This window comes from Protopterus annectens, chromosome 1.part0, assembly GCF_019279795.1.
Source record: "Protopterus annectens isolate FY-2018-M chromosome 1.part0, PAN1.0, whole genome shotgun sequence".
NCBI classification, from domain to species: Eukaryota; Metazoa; Chordata; order Ceratodontiformes; family Protopteridae; genus Protopterus; species Protopterus annectens.
The window spans coordinates 1,985,902,009-1,985,922,028 of record NC_056725.1 but is presented as its reverse complement, the minus strand read 5'-3'; the positions used below and the strand labels follow the sequence as shown (position 1 = coordinate 1,985,922,028).

At 45.6% G+C, this 20,020-nt stretch overlaps 1 protein-coding gene across 3 annotated transcripts in view; it reads right to left on the bottom strand.

The window, feature by feature from the left end:
• RNF144A (ring finger protein 144A) overlaps window positions 1-20,020 on the bottom strand; it is a 731,556-nt gene that overhangs the window by 446,766 nt on the left and 264,770 nt on the right. The window lies entirely within an intron of this gene.

Genomic DNA, 20,020 nt, shown 5'->3' with positions numbered 1-20,020 from the left:
AGTGTCATGGGTAGTGTATGACAGAAAAATGCCAAAGAAGTAGAAACAAAGTGTACAAACAGTGGCACAACCAATATTACTGTATGGTGCAGAAACCTGAGCAGTAAAGTCAGAGCAGTTGAGGAAGCTTGAGGTGATGGAGATGAAGTCCCCAAGATGGCTGGAAGGATGCATACTGTTGGACAGATGAAAAAAAGGATGACACAGGAGCAGAAGATAAAGTAGTTCCAATTGCAGAAACGGTGAAAGGGAACAGATTACGGTGGTATAGGAACTCGTGCAGAAAGGCAGAAAACAATCTGGTGAAGATGATTTGAGACCGACAGGAAGAAGGCAAGAGGAAATTAGGGTGTCCAGCAAAGAGGTGATATATTGTAAGAGAGAAAACTTGTGATAGTCAGGCATGAGTGTCAAAGAAGGTAGGAGAGCGGCACTGAATAGAGAGAGATGGTGACAGTTGACATGATACTCCAATCCCATGAAGAAAATGGGAAAAACAGGGGGGGGGGGGGTTGATGAATATGCAAATCTTTCCTTCTGGGTTTGTTCTGTTCAAATAAAATCTAAGCTATCTCTGCACTCCCAAGCAATGAAGGATGTATTCTCCATTGTTTGTGTTATTAGGAAAAAAAGAGACAAAGATCAACAGAGTGATTAATATTCACTTCCATAGCCAGTTCTGGCATAAAAGAAAGATCTGTCCTCATGGAAACACAAGCTTGTGAAAAATAAGATATGGGGGGGATTGGCATATAAGGTCTGAAGCTCAGAAATCCTTCTAGCTGTGATATAAAATCAACCAGAGAGAGTTTTCCATGAAAGACACCAAGTCCCACAGGAAGTAGGGACAAATGGCGGGTAAGCTAAGCTTCTCAAGGACAACGTACAGGTCCCAAATAGGAAATGGAGACTTTCACTGGGGTCAGAGTTCAGACATTAGGGATAAAAGCTATAAATGGACACAGTTCCCTGTCAGTTGCCTGCAAAGAAAGAGTCCATTTCATACAGTAAGCCTTCCTTGGGCAGGTCTCTAGGTAGAGTTAAGAAAAAAGACCGTCTAGGGGTACAAAGGGCTTTCAGTTCAGTTCATCACTGGAACTACAGACCTCAAGTGGTTAACTTGAGGAAGTGAAGGTTTGGATAAGGCATGCTGGATGGGAGAGAGAGGAGCACCGCAAGTTCAAATCCTCATCCACTAGGTCTACTGGCCCCATCTTAGCCTATAGTGGGCTATACTTAACCCATATCTGGGGCTGGTGAATAGATAAACTACCCTGAAGTAACATCACACTGCTGCCAGGGAGCAATTCTTCCTTTTTATTTTCACCACCACAGCATGCATCCAATACCACACAGAGGGCAAAATGTGCAATGGGTGTCAGAAAATACAGTTGTGTAATTGAACTTACAACAGCAGCAGATGTTCTAATAGATCACTCCTGCAGTAGCCTAAGCTATGAGGGCCCTACTCATTGTGATGGAGTTAAGGACATCTTTCTCATTCCAGAGCTATGAGAAGTTCTATTTAACAGCACTGAGCGATGGGGACCAGTAGCTAGTCAGATTTTCTGACTGACTTGGTCCTATCCAGGTAATATCTCAATTGTCTATGCACATCTAGGGTATCCAAAATTCTTTCCCCTTTATTATGGGGGTTGGGAAAGAATGTACGGAGATGGATAACCTGGTTGAGGGTAACAGCTGAGACCACTTTAGGCATAAAGGAGGAGTTGGTCCTAAGAGGCACCCTGTCTGCATGAGAAATGATGAAGGATTCAGTGGCCATAAAGGTCTGAAGCTCAGAAACTCTCCTGGCTGAGGTGATGGCCAGCAAGAAGGCAGTTTTCCAAGAAAGGTACTTCAGGTTTGCAGAAGCACCTGGCTCAAAAGGAGGCAAAGTCAAATTCTCCAGGACAAAGTTTAGGTCCCATGCTGAAGCAGGTGGACTTCTAGGTGGTCTGATGTGGACCACACCTCTAAGGAACTGCTTTAACAGGTGCTGGGAAAATATGGGCTGATCCGACTGGATATAGGCAGAGATAGCTGAGGCATGTGTCTTGATGGAGGAGTATGACAATCCCTTTTCTAGGAGCTCTTCCAGGTAGTCCAGAACTAATGGCAGAGTGGCATGGCTGCTGTTGACACACTTGTTCTGGCACCAGACAGTAATGTTTTTCCATTTGGCGGAGTAGGCTTTTCTAATGCTGGGCCTTCTGGCCTCCTTAATAATATTTAAATCCTGCCTGCTGAAGGCTGTAGTGTCATCTGCCTTTGGGGTATCAGCCATGCAGACAGCTTGAGTGTGGGAAGGTTTGGATGCAGTAATGTCCCTCTCCTGAGTTAGAAGCAGGATCATGAGAGGCTCTTTGGGCAGACTGAGGAGCAAGGGGTACCAGTGCTGTCTGGGCCAGTCTGGAACAATAAGAATAGCCTTTGGTCCTTCCTCCCTGATCTTGAGAAGTACCCTGGCAATCAGGGATATGGGGGGGGTGCTTGCACAAACAGGTTGCCCCAGTGGAAGGAGAGGGGGTCCACCCTTCATGCTTCTGGATGGAACTTCTGGAGCAGAATTTGGTTAGCTGAGGTTGCAAAAAGGTCCATGTCCAGGTTACCCCAGTTTTGGCTGATGCTGAGAAAGGTTCCCCTGTGCAGCTGCCACTCCTGGGGATCCAGGAAGCTTCTGCGTAACTAGTCTGCCAGGGTGTTCTGTTTCCCTGGGATATACTGGGCTATCAGATGCAGTCCCAGATTTGAGGCAGACTGCCAGATTTGCATAGCTAAGCAACACAGGGGTAGGAGTGAGTGCCCCTTTGTTTGTTGATGTACCACATTACTGTTGTGTTGTCTGTCTTGATTTAGAGCACTCCTGGTCTCAGGTTTTCTTTGAAAGCTAAGATTGCCCTGTGCACTGCCAGCATTTCTTTTAGGTTGAAGTGAAGTCCCTGAACCTCCTGTTCCCACATGCCCTGAGTGCACATACTTCCTTGGTGTCCCCCTTCCCCCCCAGGCTGTGTCTGAAGCATCTGTGGTGATGGTCTGGCCCTGTGGGAGAGTGATGAAGGGTAGAAACCTGTTCAGGTAAACGCCTCTGCCCACCATAAGAACTCCTTCTTTAAGCAAGGAATCAGGGGCAGCTGGTATTCCAGTGACTGAGTGCTGGCACCAGAGGTTCCTGAGGTACCACTGTAGTTTCTTCATGTGCAGTCTAGCTAGGGGTATAAACAGGATGCAGGAGGCCATGTACCCCAGTGCTTACAGGAATCTCCTTGCTGTGAGGTGGGTCCTGTGGGCTAGCAGTGTAAACTAAGAGTGGAGGAAGCTCTGCTTCTCCAGAGGGAGGGGGGCTGATTGTGTTCTTGTGTCCAGTAGAGCTCCCAGGAAGATTAGCCTTCTTGTGGGGTAAAATTGGGACTTCTCTCAGTTGATAGTAAATCCCAGGGAGGTTAGGAGAGTCTGCACAAAGGTGAAGTCCTGCAGGCATCTTTCCTTGGTGTCTGCCTGGATGAAGCAGTCATTTAGGTAGGGGGAAATCTGAATGCCTTTCTGTCTGCAAAAGGCAATGACAGGGGCCAGGCACATGGTAAAGACTGTGGGAGCAGTAGATAAACCAAAGGGCAGAACAGAGAACTAAAAGCGTTGTGACCCTGCTCTGAAGCACAGGAAACTTCTGCAGGACTTCCTTATGGAGATATGGAGGTAGGCATCCTTCAGATCCAGGGTCACTAGCCAAGCAAGTGGTATCAGCATTGGCAAAAGCTTGTGTACGGTCAGCATTTTTAATTTTGGGACCACGAGGGACAGATTCAGAGTGGATAGGTCTAGAATAGGGCCCAAGGTGCCCTGCTTTCTAGGTACCAGGAACAGTCTGGAATAAAATCATTTTCCTGTCTGTTCCTTTGGTACAGGTTCCATGATGCCTTGGGCATAAAGCTTTTGGATCTGATGGGATTTCTTCTGCCCTCTGATTTGCAGGTACATCTGGAATGCCTGAATATCTGTGGTTCACTTTGAAAGAGAATCTGTACCCGCTGGTAATAATTTTTAGGACCCATATATCTGAGGTGATGGCCTGCTAATTCTCTAGGAAAAGAGAAAGTCTTCCTCCTAGTCTCTCTGGGGGATGTGGGGCAAAGGTGAGGGGAGAGAGTCATTGCAAGTCCTTGGAGAAGGGAGCTTAGAACCCCCTTGCCTAGGCATTGCAGTTGTCCATTGTCTGAATCTCTGCTGGCTTTGAGAGTGGTGCCTAGAGGGCCTGTCCCTGCGCCCCTTCCTCTGTACAGGTTTTGTTTGGGAAGGAAAGGACCAATGCTTTGTGGGGAAGTTCCTACTCAACCTGGGAGGCTGTACCTGAAAGAAGTCCTTCACAGTCTGCATATACTTGGCCTTGTCTTCCATTTTCTTAATGGCCTCCTCAGCTTTGGGTCCAAACAGCTGGTCCATATCCAGAGGGGTGTCAAATAACTTGAACTTTACCTGGTCAGGCAAAGGTTCTTCCCTTAACCAGACATACCTTCTGACTACAGAGCCAGTAACTGCAGCCCTGCTGGAAGCTTCCAAGGCATCAAACCCACAATGCAAGGAATGCTTGGCTACCTGGGAGCTGGAAAGTATGAGATCCGCTAGTTCCCTGATTGTGCTGCTGTCTGGAAGGGTGGAAATTTTCTCTTTTAATAATTCCAGTACATTTTGCTGGTATTTTAGCATATGAAATTGACAATTCAGAGCTCTAATGGCTAAGGTAGTCGAAGTGTAGACCTATTCTAGTCTGTCTAAGGCTCAGAGTTGAGAGGGTGGCCTAATGGTCAAGGGGTTTGCTTTACAAACACAAGGTGCAGGGTTCCAATCTCACAAGGGATAATTGGCTAGGCTTATGTCTCGCAAGGGCAGTTAGCCTAGTACTAACCTATGAACCTCTGCTCTCTATCAATTGGAATAGGATTTTTTGAGGAGCTAGCCCTAGCCCCCTTAGAACCCTGAGTAATGACCTCTGGGTTAGCTGCAGGGTTTTTAAAAAGATACTTGTGGTTGTCTTGCACCCTATAATATCTATCTGGCTTCCTGGGGCCAGGGAGGAGCGAGTCTGGGGCGACTGCACATTCCAAAAAGACATCCTCCACCACATCCAGGATTGGGGAATAGCCAGAGGCTTATGCTGTGACAGATCAAGGAATGCTCTCAGTCTTTTCTTTAACTGAGGGCAATCTTGTGCCTCCCAGTGAAAATGTTCCCTGAGGGAATTTAAAGTTTCCCCGAAAGCGAGGTCCTCTGATGCTGACTACCCCATTCCTGCTGCCTCACCACCTGAGTTCTCCAATGCTGAAAAAGGCTGGTCTTCAGTACCCGGACTTCTCTAGTTCAGACCCTTCTGACTCCTGGTCAGAAACAGCCTCAGGGGAAGAGTCCCTCTTCCTTTTAGCTGGGGTGGCTTGGATAGACTGGCTTCCTCTAATCAGAGTAATTAAATCTTCTGCCATTCTGAGCTGCTGCTTCGACTGTGTGGCAGGCTGAATGGAAGGGAGTCAGTTGCTAGGTCCCTGGGAAAGGGGTCTTTTTAGGGGTAGTCTTAGTCTTGGGCCTGGTGGATACAATGGACTTATACAAGGTTAGTTTAACCAGCGGCATGATCGCTGGTCTCTGCCTGGTGTCGGTCATTGGTACTGTCTCTACGGAAGCCGGTGCCTGCGAAGCGGCTCCAGACCCAACTGAATGACTGAAGGCCAACATACCAGCAGGAGAAAATGAACCCAATGGCATACCAGACTCCAAACGGGTCTTGTTAGAGGCCTATGACAGTTCCTCGGCTGGTGTCTGGGGCTGCGAAGGCGCCTCACTGAGTTCAGCAACTGTAATGGGTGGAAGGCTAGCTGACTTTGGACCAGTGTCGTCAGAGGGCCTAACTTTCTGAAGCCTATCCTTTTCCTTATCTTTCTTTTTTCTAGGCAATTCAACAGCCGCCTGACAGACTGACACAATTTTGTGGTGAGAAACAGTCTCACTGAAGTGTTTACCTACAATTTCAGCTCTTCTCCTAATAGTTCTAGCAATAAACGGTGCACAGAATCTACATCTGGGGACGTCGTGGTCTGGGCCTAGGCAGGTGATGCAAAGGGTATGGAAGTCTCAGTGTGGGATCTGTTTTCCACAACTGAGACAATTACCGACTTTCTCTGACATCGGATAAAAGCAAGACAAGGTTCCCCAATGAGGTAGTTTTAGATGGTTACTCCCTCACTGTGGCAATGCCCAACTGATGCACTCACAAACATCTTCTGCTTTGGGCTCCACGGCAAGAAAGCCTGATGTAATGTTGTCGGCTGCCTCATTATATAGCCCTGATGACCTGACATCAGCCTCAGTCACCAGTCAGCTAACACACGAGGGAAATCCTTTACTCTGGTATTCGGGCCAGCCATGGGCTACTCCAGTAGGGATAACCACAAGTGATGAGTGCAACAATCAAACACGAAGAACATCTAGGTATACACCACTTTATAACGCACTGGATAGCTAGCTGGCTTTAGAATCAGTGATGCCAGCCCCACAAAGAGGCTGGTCACCAATGGAGTCCCCCATGGCTCTGTTCTGGGCCCACCTCTCTTTGGTATCTACTTCTTAGATGTTAAAGCCAATGTCAGAGGCCTCTGGCTAACCAAGTACACAGATGGTTACAAACTGGGAACAGTCACTGAATCCCCCCCAAGATGAGAACACCCTTTGGGAAGGTCCAACAGACAAATGCTTGGTGTCAGTCATGGATTAAAACTCAATACCAAAAAATGTGTTATAGCACCTTTTGGGAGGTCGACCACCCTGGGTAACTACATCATCAATAAAAACACCCCTAAAAGTTGATTCATTAGTCAGGGATCTGGGATCTCATATGGTCGGTAACCTAACCTTTGACCAATGTGTCCAGGATATTAAGAATATCCTTCTATGTTGCTCAACTTATGAACAAGGGCATGGCATCTAGGTACAGAGGCATCATCATTCCACTGTATTTGGCCCTCATCAGAGCCATCCTAGAGTATAATGCCCCTTTCGTATGTACCTGACCAGACACATGCAGCAACTGAATGTCCAGAAAGTTTCCTTACTAAAAGAATACAGGAAATAAAAAAATGTCCTATGCTGATCTCCTCAAAGTCCTGTATCTTTACTCAATACCATACAGACATCTTAGGAGGTGATCTTTGCCTGGCATAGGAGACATCCCTGGAACCTATTTTTATGAACCATTTGTAAGTTTACAAAACAAAATTTAGAACTACTAGAGTAAGTCCTAAATTTTGCTTGCGACTTAAACAAGACATTTTGTGGGGGGGGGGTGGAGAGAAAGAGAAAAATTTTTCTCAGGAAATTCCCATTCTCTGGAACAGGATCCCCATCCACTTGAAGCAGAGCTCCTCCCTATCCCTGTTTAAGGGTAACTTGGACCAATAGATGAATAAATCAAAAAAGTACAGTTGTGTACCTACCATAAATGTAGATGTATTCACTGTTGCAGTCATTACTCTTGGGTTATCCTGCTGGCAGGCTACCCACAGTCAGCCTGAATTCCAAAGTCCTGGTCCGGCGTCAGTTGCTGTCGCCTCTTCCCTGATGTCAGCACGCCAGGGAAAGATGCAGCAGATGCCATTTTTTCAGTTTTTCTTTCCCCAGATGTCAGGTGGCCCCAAAATGGTAGGCTAAATATATTATGCCAATAAACATACATGCACTAAAGTAACATTTCCTTCATCTACAAGCAAATACACCACATAGGCTGTATAGAATAAAGTACAGATAAACCCCAGCAAAAGAAAAGGGGACGGCGGGAGGGTAACCTGGACTGCAACAGTGAATACACTTGAACATCTACATTTATGGTAGGTACACAATTGTACTATGTTCATCGTGTTTCACTGTTGCAGTCATTACTCTTGGGTTGAATCCCAAAGCTGAGGAAGGGTGGCTGAGCTAAATAGGATTAGGAGAGGCTATAAGGCCCTGCAGAAAGTACAGTTTTGTACCTACCATAAATGTAGATGTTCGAGTGCTAATACAGCTGCAGTCATAACAGATGGGTTCTCCTGCCATCAGGCGGGTCCTCGGTCGGCCGAATTCCAAAGTCTAGGTCTGGCGTCGGTTGTTGTCGCTTCTTCCCTGACGTCATTGCGATAGGGGTATAAAAGAACCAGCCGACGCCATTTTTTCAGTTTTTCTTGCCCCAGATGTCATGTGCCCCCAGAAAGAAGGCAATACATAAAATTATGTAATAATGCAATGCAATATAATCAAAGACCAGTAGTTGCAAGCAAATACACCATAAAAGAAGACCCCTAGAGGGGAAGGAGGGAGGGAAACCTGGACTGCAGCTGTATTAGCACTCGAACATCTACATTTATGGTAGCTACAAAACTGTACTATGTTCATCGTGCATACAGCTGCAGTCATAACAGATGGGTAGAATCCCAAAGCTAAGAAAGGGGTGGTAGGCACTAGGTGGAGCTAGGAGGAGCCAAAATGCCCTGCAAGACTGCAGTGGCAAAGCCTGCTCTAGATTTGGAGTATAATGGTAGGTTGTAGTGCTTAGAGAAGGTATGCACAGAACTCCAAGTGGCTGCTTCTAAAATATCCTTGGTAGGAACTCCTCTGAGGAAGGCTGCAGAGGTGGCTGCGGCCCTGGCAGAATGAGTTCTAATGCCTGTAGGTACAGTTTTGCCATGAAAGGAATAGCAAAAGCATATGCAGTGGGCTATCCATTTTGAGATTGTCTGTTTGGATATTGACTTTCCTTGAGCTCCTACCGCATAGGCCACAAAAAGCTGTTCTGATTTTCTGAAAGGTTTTGTTCTGTCCAAATAATAACGCAGTTGTCTGTGGATGTCCAAGGAATGCAGTAATCTCTCCCCTTTGTTTTGAGGATTAGGATAAAAAGTAGGTAAATGTATGGCCTGATTTAAAGCTACCCTGGATACCACTTTAGGCATAAAGGACGGGTTGGTACGTAATGAAACTCTGTCCTGATGGAAGATGATAAAAGGCTGGACAGCCATAAGAGCCTGTAGTTCTGAAACTCTACGAGCTGAAGTGATAGCCAGAAGGAAAGCTGTTTTCCAGGGCAAATATTGTAAATCTGATGAGGCAGCTGGTTCAAAATGAGGCAAAGTCAGTTTTTCCAGAATGAAATTAAGATCCCAAGCAGGTATTGGTTGTTTTCTTGGAGGTCTTAAATTCTTAGCCCCTCTGAGGAACTGTCTTAATAGAGGGTGAGAGAATAAAGGTGGATCAGTGTTGTATTCTGCAGAAATGGCTGAGGCATGGATTTTGATGGAGGAGAACGAAAGTCCACTGCTTAGCAGTTCAGCCAAATATTGTAGTATTTGAGGTAAATTCAGTTTTCCAGGGCACTGGCCCTTTTTCTCATTCCAAACACAAAAACGTTTCCATTTTGCAGAGTAAGCTTTTCTAGTTGATGGCCTTCTGGCCTCCAAAATGACATCCTGCACCTCCTTGGAGAGCAGGGCCTGCTGCGATGCTAAGGAATCTTCCATGCGGCTAGATTGAGTGTTTTCAGCTGACTGTGAAGAGTTCTGAAGCTGTGCTGAGTCAGAAGAAGAGGCATTAGAGGTAAGGTCCATGGTGGGGAATGCGTCAGGCTCCTCAGGAGTGGGTACCAGTGTTGCCTTGGCCAGTCCGGAGCAATGAGGATCATCTGTGGTCTGTCTGCTCTGGTCTTCAATAGGACTTTGGGCAGCAGAGAAAGAGGTGGGAAGGCATAAACTGTCATTGATGTAAAACTGAAAGAGAGAGCGTCCACTCTCCAGGCCTTTGGATGGAAGATCCTTGAGCAGAATTTTGCCAATTGATGATTTTTGTGGGAGGCAAAGAGATCTATGTCTGGCCTTCCCCATTCTTGGATTATTTCTGTAAAAACTTTTGGATGCAACTTCCATTCGTGTGGATCTGTCATATTCCTGCTTAGGTTGTCTGCCAGCGTGTTTTCCTTGCCTGGCAAGTACTGTGCTTGTAGTTCCATTTGTAAGTCCATGGCCATGTTCCAAAGTGACATGGCCAGTCTGCATAGGGGATAAGAATGTGTTCCTCCCTGCTTGTTTATGTACCACATAACTATGGTGTTGTCTGTTCTTATCAATAGCTGACCTGGTTGTAGAAGGTCCATGAAAGCTGTAGTAGCATTTATCACTGCTAGCATTTCTTTTTGATTGATATGAAGGTGCTTTTCTTTTTGGGTCCATTTGCCCTGAATGCACTGGTCTGCCATGTGCGCCCCCCAGGCATAGTCCGAGGCGTCTGTTGTGATGACTTGATTTGCTTGAGGCTTGCTGAATGGAAGACCTGTGTTTGTTTGGCATGCTTGAGCCCACCACAGAAATTCCTTTTGCAGACATGGAATTAGTGGTATTATTGTTTCCAAACTGTGGCTGTGTTGAGACCATATGTTTTTTAGGTACCATTGTAGTTTTCTCATATGCAGCTTTGCACATGGGATTAGTAAGATGCAAGATGCCATGAATCCCAGAGCCTGCAGGATTTTCCTTGCAGTCAGCCTGGTGCAATTTGCCAGTGTTCTGAAATATTGAATTAGTTGCCCCTGCTTCTCTGGCATGAGGTAGGCCATCTGGGTGTTTGTGTCCAAATTGGCACCCAGGAAAATTATCTTCCGAGAGGGTATTAGTCTTGATTTCTGTTTGTTGACTGTGTATCCTAGAGAGTTTAATAACATTATTACATAAGCCAGATGTTTCAGAAGAATGTGCTTGCTGTCCGCTTGGATCAGACAGTCGTCCAAATAAGGGTATATTTGTATCCCTTAAAGTCTGCAGTAGGCAATTACGGATGCCAGGCATTTCGTGAATACTCTGGGTGCAGTAGATAAACCAAAGGGCAATGCAGAGAATTGATAATGGGTTGAACCTGCAAGAAATCTGAGGTATCTTCTGCAATTTTGTCTGATTGGGACATGCAGGTATGCCTCCTTGAGGTCCAATGTTACTAGCCAAGACTCCTTGCCCAGCATGGGAAGAAGTTGCTGTAGAGTGAGCATCTTGAATTTTGGTATGAGTAGAAATGTGTTTAGGATGGAACGATCCAAAATAGGTCTCCAATCTTTTCCCTTCCTTGGCACCAGAAATAGCCTGGAATAAAAACCTTGACCTTGTTCGTGTGTAGGTACCTCTTGAATAGCTTTCATGTTTATAAGATCTGAAATTTGCTTTTGTGCCTCTGCCCTTTGATTGTGTGGCAGGTTTGGCATACCTTTCATTTTTGGAAGGGTATGAAAATGGAATTTGTAGCCTCTGTTTATAATGTTCAGGATCCATTTGTCCTTTGTGACAATATGCCAATTTTTTGAGAATAATGCCAGCTTTCCTCCTAAGGGGGCTGCCATTTGTGACCTGGTTGGCATGCAAAGGGGAAAGTCATTGGTTTTGCTTTCTGAAAGATTGCGAGTTGTCCTCACCACCTCTTTGTGTAGGAGCTTGCCATTGTCTGCCTCTGTACAAGCCTTGTGTTTGCCCTCTGCCCCTCGGGCGCCTGTATCTGCCTCTTTGGGGTCTGTCTGTGGCAGGAAAGGACGAGTTTTTGGAAGGCCAATTTCTACTAAAACGTGGGGGTTGAACCTGCAGAAATTCTTTCACAGTTTGCATTGATTTAGCCTTTTCCTCCATTTTCCATAATACTTCCTCAGCATTTGCCCCAAATAGTACATCCTTTTGAAGAGGGGCGTCTAGTAATTTAGCTTTGACATGATCAGGCAAGGCTTGTTCCTTGAGCCAGGCATGCCTACGTATGGCTGAGCCTGTAACAGCAGCTCTACATGAGGCCTCTAGAGCATCAAAACCACATTGTAAGGTATGTTTACCCACTTGTTCTGCACTATGCATCAAATCCTGCAACTCCATGTCTGGTTGTTCAGGTTGTGACATTTTCCTTTTCAATTGAGATAACAGAAAATGTTGGTATTTTAGCATATGAAACTGACAGTTTAAGGCCCTCATGGATAAGGTAGCCGAGGTATATACCTTTTTTCCCCACCTTTCTAAGGGTCGGGAATCTCTCTCGGAAGGCAATGGGTTTTTGGCAATGGAGGCCTTAACTCCCTTGGGCCACTGTGAGATGGTTTCTAGGTCAGCAGCATGGCTTTTGTATAGAAATTGGTGTGAGTCAGGAACCCTGTAGTACCTGTCAGGCTTAACTGGAGCTGGAGGAACAGAGTCCGGGCTAAGGCAGGCCTCTGAGTAAACATCATCTAGGATGTCCAGGACAGGAGGTATAACCAGAGGCCTGTGCTGGGGTAACAAAAGAAATTCCCTGAGCCTTTTCTTGGAATCTGAATAATCCTGGCCTTCCCAGTGGAAGTGTTCCCTTAAGGTATGCAGAGTTTCACCAAATGAGTAATCCTCAGGGGGGGATACAGAAGGAATAGATTCCTCTGCATCAGAGTCTTCAAAAGGGGAGTAAGACTGTTCCTGAGTGCTCTGAAATAATGGAGCCCTGATCAGTGGAGGGGGAATCTTCCTCCACTCTGGGTCTTTTGTCCAGAGTAATTAAATCCTCAGCCATTTTAAGCATCTGTTTCTTAGGCATGGGGCCTGGAGATGGGCCCTGTGTAGCTGGTCTCTTAGGGTGCATGGTAGCTTTAGACTTGGTGAAAGCCTTGATGGAGAAAGAAGAGGAAGGTCTAAAAACACCTTGAGTGGAGGTGGACCTGTCCACATTCTGTGTTTCAACGCCAAGCGTGGCTTCGGTATCTGTAGTCAGGGTGTGGGCCGAGGAGCCAGTGACCTCGGGTACAGGAAACACCACCAAAGATGTGTCGTCGGTAATCAGGGGCTGCGTAGGCGCCTCACTGAGAACCGGACCACGTGTAGTCAACTTTGGCATGGTGTCGGTAGAGGCCACGGACATCGAGTGTCGGTCCTTATCTTTGCGTTTTTTAGACAAAACCGGAGTTGGAGTATCCGACGACATAGTATAGTTAAATGCTTTCCCAAAATAATGCTGGGCGAACTCTGCCCGATGCTTAATAGTGCGTTTGCTGAATGTAGCACAAAAGCGACAGACTGAGACGTCGTGGTCTGGGCCTAAACAAGGTATACAGAGGGAATGGAAATCCTTATGTGGCATTTGCTTCCCACAAGAAATACAATTATTAACTTTGTCTGAACGGTCTGAGGCAAGAAAAAGTTTCCCCAACGGGGTCCTTAGCTTTTAAGAAGACTTCGGTTCCAAATTTTTCGTAATCTCAGGAGCTGGCCGACCGGCACTTGCGAACTGCTTCTGCTTCAGGCACCGTGCGGCAAGAAAGACTGAAGAAAATGGCGTTGGCTGGTTCTTTTATACCCCTGTCGCACTGACGTCAGGGAAGAAGCGACGACAACCGACGCCGGACCTAGACTTTGGAATTCGGCCGACCGAGGACCCACCTGACGGCAGGAGAACCCATCTGTTATGACTGCAGCTGTATGCACGATGAACATCTGCAATGGCAAAGCCTGCTCTGGATTTAGAGTAAAGAGGTAAGTGGTAGTGCTTTGTAAAAGTGTGCACTGAAATCAAGTTGCAGCCTGTAAGATGTCTTTGGTTGGTACTCCTCTGAGGAAGGCTGCGGAATTGGCTGCTGCTCTGGTAGAATGAGGCCTAATGCACATAGGCACTGATTTGCCATGCTGTGAATAGCAGAAACAAATGCAATGACCTATCCATTTAGAAATAGTCTGTTTTGAGATAGCCTTTCCTTGTGATCCTGCAACATATACCACTAAAAGTTGCTCAGTATTTCTGAAAGCTTTAGTTCTGTCCAAGCAGAAGCGTAGCTGTCTGTGTATGTCTAACGAATGCAGAATTTTCTCTCCCTTGTTCTGTGGGTTTGGATAAAAGGTAAGCAAGTGAATGGTTTGGTTGAGGACCACACTGGACACCACCTTAGGCATAAATGTAGGGTTTGTCCTCAGAGAAACCCTGTCTGGGTGAAAAATAATAAAAGGTTCCACAGCCATGAGTGATTGTAACTCAAAGACTCATCTTGCAGTGGTTATTGCTAGGAGCAGAGCTGTTTTCCAAGATAAGAATTTTATATCAGCTGTTGAAGCTAGCTCAAAAGGAGGCAGTGTGAGTTTTTCCAAGACATAATTGAGGTCCCATGCTGGGATTGGTGCTCTCCTTGGAGGCCTGATGTTTTTGGCCGCTCTGAGGTACTGTCTTATTAAAGGATGAGAAAAGATAGGCGGTTCCGTATTGTAATGGGCTGAAATAGCAGAGGCATTAATTGATGAAAAGGAAAGGCCTTTGTCCAGCATCTCAGTTAGGTATTGTAAAATCTGAGGAATATTTGGTACATACGAGTCAATGCCTTGTTCCTGGCTCCAAGCACAGAATCTCTTCCATTTTTCTGCATAAGATTTTCTGGTACTGGGCCTCCTGGCCTCCAAGGTAACATCCATAACAGCTTTTGAAAGAGGAGTGTTCTGAATGGCTACATTATCCGCCATGCTGCCAGATTTAAGGTCCTGAGTTGACTGTGCAGGATCTGATTGTTTTGTTGGGTCAGCAAGTGAGAAGTTTGAGGCAATATCCATGCTGGACCTTGAGACAAGCTCTTTAGTATTGGGTACCAATGCTGGCGTGGCCAGTCTGATGCAATCAGTATCATTTTTGGCTTCTCTTGTCTGACCTTTAGGAGTACCTTGAGAAGGAGAGGCAGTGGAGGAAAGGCATATACTGTTAGGTTTTTCCAGCTGAAGGATAGGGCGTCCACTTTCCATGCTTGTTTGTGATAAATCCTTGTGCAAAATCTCTGTAGTTGGCAGTTGTGAGGGGAGGCAAATAGATCTATATCTGGGCATCCCCATTTCCTTGTTATCATGCTGAAGACTTGTGGATCCAGTTTCCACTCGTTGGGATCCATGAGGTTTCTGCTTAGTTCGTCTGCCAGAGTATTTGTTTTTCCTGGCAGGAATTGTGATTGCAGGTGAACTTGATAAGTCAATGCTGTGTCCCACAAGGTCATTGCTTGTCTGCAGAGGGGGTAGGAATGTGTGCCTCCCTGCTTATGTACCACATGACCGTAGTATTGCCTGTCTTTATCAGTAGCTGTCCTGGATGAAGTAGATCCTTGAAAGCTGTCAGGGCATTCTAAACAGCTATCATCTCTTTTTGATTGATATGAAGATGCATCTGGCTTGCAGGCCATGTGCCCTGAATACATTTTCCTGCCATATGGGCACCCCAGGCATAGTCTGATGCATCCGTTGTCAGTTTCTGTCTGGCTGTGGGTAAAGTGAATGGCAGACCCTTGTTGTGGCGACAGGCCTGCACCCACCATCGAAACTCCTGTTGCAGGCAGGGAATGAGGGTAATTACTGTCTCCAGGCTGTGGCAATGCTGAGTCCAAACACTTTTTAGATACCATTGTAGTTTCCTCATATGCAGTCTGGCATATGGAATTAGTAGAATGCAGGATGCCATGAAACCCAAGGCCTGCAGGATTTTCCTTGCAGATAACTGGGTCTTTGTTGCCAACTTTTTGAAGTAAGAAGTCAGTTGCCTTTGTTTGTCTGGCGTGAGATAAACAATCTGGGCAGTTGTATTTAAGCTTGCACCCAGGAATATTATCTCTTGAGAGTGTACTAGTTTTGATTTCTTTTCATTTACTGTGCTCCCTAGGCAAATTAGTAATCTTTTTACAAACGCCAGATGCTTTAGAAGAAGGTCTTTGTTCTCTGCTTGAATAAGGCAGTCGTCCATGTAGGGATATATTTGAATTCCTCTTTGACTGCAAAATGCAATTACTGGTGCCAGGCATTTTGTGAAGACCCTGGGTGCAGTAGATAAGCCAAAGGGCATTGCAGAGAATTGGTAGTGCATTGAGCCAGCTATGAATCTGAGGTATCTTCTGCAAGATTGTCTGATTGGGACATGCAGGTATGCCTCTTTTAGGTCCAAAGGTATGAGCCAAGCCTTCTTGCCCAGCATGAGCAGTAGCTGCTGAAGAGTCAACATCTTGAATTTTGGAACATCCAGAAATGTGTTTAGTATAGACAGGTCCAGTATTGGTCTCCAGGTTTTGTCCTTTCTGGGCACCAAGAAAAGTCTCGAGTAAAATCCTTGCCCCTGCTCTTGCTGTGGAACTTGTTGAATGGCCCTCATGTCCATGAGGGATGTGATTTGCTTTTGTGCCTCTGTCCATTGATTGTGTGGCAGGTCTGGCATACCTTTTACCCTTGGTAGGGTGTGAAAATGGAACCTGTAGCCCTGGGACACTATGTTCAAGACCCATTTGTTCTGGGTAATCATTTGCCAACTTGGTGAAAAAAGTGCTAGTTTTCACACTAAGGGGGCTGCCAAAAGATAAGTGCTTGGATCTGACACAGGAAAGTCATTGAGACTGTTTTCTGTAAGGTTGTGATTTGTCTTCTCCGCTCTTGGAGGTAGGAGCACCCCATTGTTTAGGCCTGTATGAGACTTGGGGCAGAGATCTGCCTCTGGGACGTCTGTATCTGCCTCTTTGTGGCCTGTCTGCCACTGGGAAAGGACCAATTTTTTGAAGGCCAGTTCCTGCTAAATCTGAGTGGCCATACCTGTAAGAAATCCTTAACTGTCTGGATGGATTTCGCTTTATCCTCCATTTTCTTCAACACCTCTTCTGCTTTAGCACCAAGGTATCATGCTGTAATGGAGCATCTAATAATTTTGCTTTAACATGATCAGGCAGATTCTGTTCCTTTAACCAAGCATGCCTTCTAATTACCGAACCTGTAACTGTGGCCCTGCAAGAGGCCTCCAGTGAATCATAACCACTTGTTCAGCTGCATGCAATAAATCCTGCATTTCATTGTTCTCTGAACATTCAGAATTTGATAACATTTTCTGTTTAAGAAGAGACATTAAGTATTGCTGATATTTAAGCATATGAAACTGACAATTTAAAGCCCTTACAGTCAAGGTAGCAGAAGTATAACCTTTTTCCCCCCATCAGTTCAGTGACCTAGAATCCCTAACAGAGGGGACAGGGTTTTTTGCAGTGGAAGCTTTGACCCCATTGGGACCCTGAGATATAGTTTCTGGGTCAGCAGCGGGGTTTTTATATAGGAATTTATGAGAATCAGGGACCTTGTAGTATCTGTCTGGCTTAGCAGGTGCAGGGGGTAGAGAATCAGGAGACAGGCCGGACTCTGAAAATACAATGTCTAGAACAGGTGGAATAGCAAGAGGTCTGTGCTGAGGTAGTAGCAGAAAGTCTCTGAGCCTTTTTCTTAGATTCTGAGTAATCTTGGCTCTCCGAGTGGAAATGCTCCCTCATGGTATGCAGGGTTTCCCCAAAAGAGTAATCCTCAGGAGGAGAGGCTGAAGGAATGGACTCTTCAGCATCAGAATCCTCATAGGGAGGAAAAGAATATCCCTGTTCAGAAGAGGAATCGGAGGAATTTGAAACCTGATCAGAAGAATCATATTCTGTCTCTTGCCTAGGCCTCTTATCAGGAGGGGGATGGGAACCCCTGATCAACTAATTAGGTCTTCGGCCATTTTAAGCATCTGTTTTTCAGGCACGGAAGTCTGAGTAGGAGAATGCTGTACTTGTTTCTTTGTCTTTAGAGCTGCTTTAGTCTTTGTCTTTGAAGCTGAAGATGGTTTAACATATAACTGTGTAGGTCTGAAGACGCCCTCAGAAGCCGATGCCTGCTCAGCGGCTCCGGACCCATCTGAGGGAATGATTTCCGAGGGTCCAATACCTTGAGTATCAAGAGGCCCAGTCGGCTCCACGTGGGAGTCGGAAGCGGCCTGTGGCTCTGAGGTAGCGGGCGCCAAGGGCTGCAAAAGCGCCTCACTGAGAACCGGCGGCTGACCTAACGGAGGCCTCGTCGTCAGTTTTGGACCTCGGATGCCTATCCTTTTACTTGTCCGTGTTTTTTGTAAACTCCGGTCATCGGCTGTTCCGACGGCATTATATAGTTAAATCTTCGGCCAATGTAATGAAATGCAAAATCGAACCGACGCTTAATAGTGCATTGGTTAAATCTAGCACAAAACCGACAGCTAGCAACATCATGGTCAGGGCCTAGGCAAGGAATACAGTAAGAATGAAAATCCTCATCAGGTATTTGCTTCCCACAAGAAATACAATTGTTAACTTTTTCTGACATGTGTCTGGAGCAAGAAAAAGTTTCCCCAATGGGGTACTTAGCTTTAATGAAGACTGAAATTCGGATTTGAAAATCTCAGGAGTCAGCCAACCGGCACTTGCGAATTGCAAGAAAGACTGAAGAAAATGGCGTTGGCTGCATCTTTTATACCCCTGGCGCGCTGACGTCAGGGAAACAGCAACTGACGCCGGACCAGGACTTTGGAATTCAGGCCAACTGCGAGTAGCCTGCCAGCAGGATAACCCAAGAGTAATAACTGCAACAGTGAAACACGATGAACATCTCACCTTAGGTCTGGTGCCCACGTCTTTGATAGACAGAAGCAGACAGTAAATCACCCCTATATACATCAAATTTGTGGGTCACATTTGCTTTGTATGGCTAAGTTTATAAGGGCCCTAGGGGAAGTTAGCCTAGTATGCACCTATGAACCTATGAACACTGGAGCATCCTCTTAAGGAAAAAATAAGGGAAAAGTTGTTGCCAAATTTGTAGCTGGCTGGGAAAATACACTGCTTCAAGGCTTCCCACACTGACTAAGCAGTCCATGCTGGAAGATGAAGCAGTCCACTACAGAGTTGGCTTGCCCTAGGATGTGAAAGGCTAAGAAAAGATTGGAAGCAAACACTAATGCCCATAGTCTCATGGTATGCAAAAAGAGAAGACAGGAATGAGCCCCCAAATTTGTTCATACACCAAATAAAGTGCAATTGTCTAAGCTGTACTTGCCCATACCAGCAAATGTTTTAATTGCACACTGCTGCAGAAGCCTTCAGGCTATATGGGTTGTTTCCTACCTAGGAAATAACCAGTCAGCTTCAAAAAGCTCCAACACCCCCAGGTAACTTCACTCTGGCTGTTCCCAAGGAGGGAAATCTGCAGTCAGCAGTTAGAGTGAAGCTTCCTTGAGAACGTTCTTGTTCATATACAAAAAAGAGACTAACAATCCTGACAAACAAATAACAAAAAATCAACATATACAATAGAAGCACACAAAACCAAGTTTTACAGCCAATCTGTAACAATATACAAGAGTAGGGGGATGGGGGTCATTGTAGGTACTGCAACAGTGAAGAAACTGGACTACTACTGCAATGGGTAAGTGCAACTGTACTATGTTCATCATTTCCACTGCTGCAGTAGACTTTAGGCTATATAGATTGATTACAAAAGCCTATCTAACCTGGGAGAAGGAAGGACATGGAACCATGAACCACTAGAGAATGGACCTAGCAAATTGGATCTGGTTGTAGAAAAGGAATCCAGTTTCTAATGCTTTGTGAAAGTATGTACACAGGAACTTGTGGCTGCCTGCAAAATGCAGGTAGTATCCACCCCTTTCCAGTATGCCACTGAGGAAGACAAGGTTCTCGTAGAACGTGCCTTGATACTGCCCGGAATGACTTTAACATGGTCATAGTAACAAAATGCAATAGTGGAGGACAAGCACCTGGAAATAGTCAGTTTAGACACAGTGTCTCCCTTTTTCATCCCTTCAGGAGAACTAAACAGCTGATCAGCTTTTCTAACTGGCTTAGTTCTGTCAAGAAAGTGCCCGAGCTGCCTACAAATGTCCAATGTATGTAAAATCCTTTCTCCCTGACTTTTAGCTTCTAGGTAGAAAATTTGGAGACGGATGGCTTGATTCAAAGTAAACTCTGAAACCACTCAAGTATGAATCAGAGTTTTTCTTTTTTCTTAGAGAAACCCCATCTGTTTGGAAAATCAGACAAGGCTCACCCACCATGACATTTTGCAATGAAGATACTCTTCTTGTAGATGTCAGAGAAAAAGGAATATAGTTTTCCAAGTCAAGAGCCTTAAAATCAGTTTGATGGGTAAGTTCAAAAGGTGACACAGTCACCTTCTCT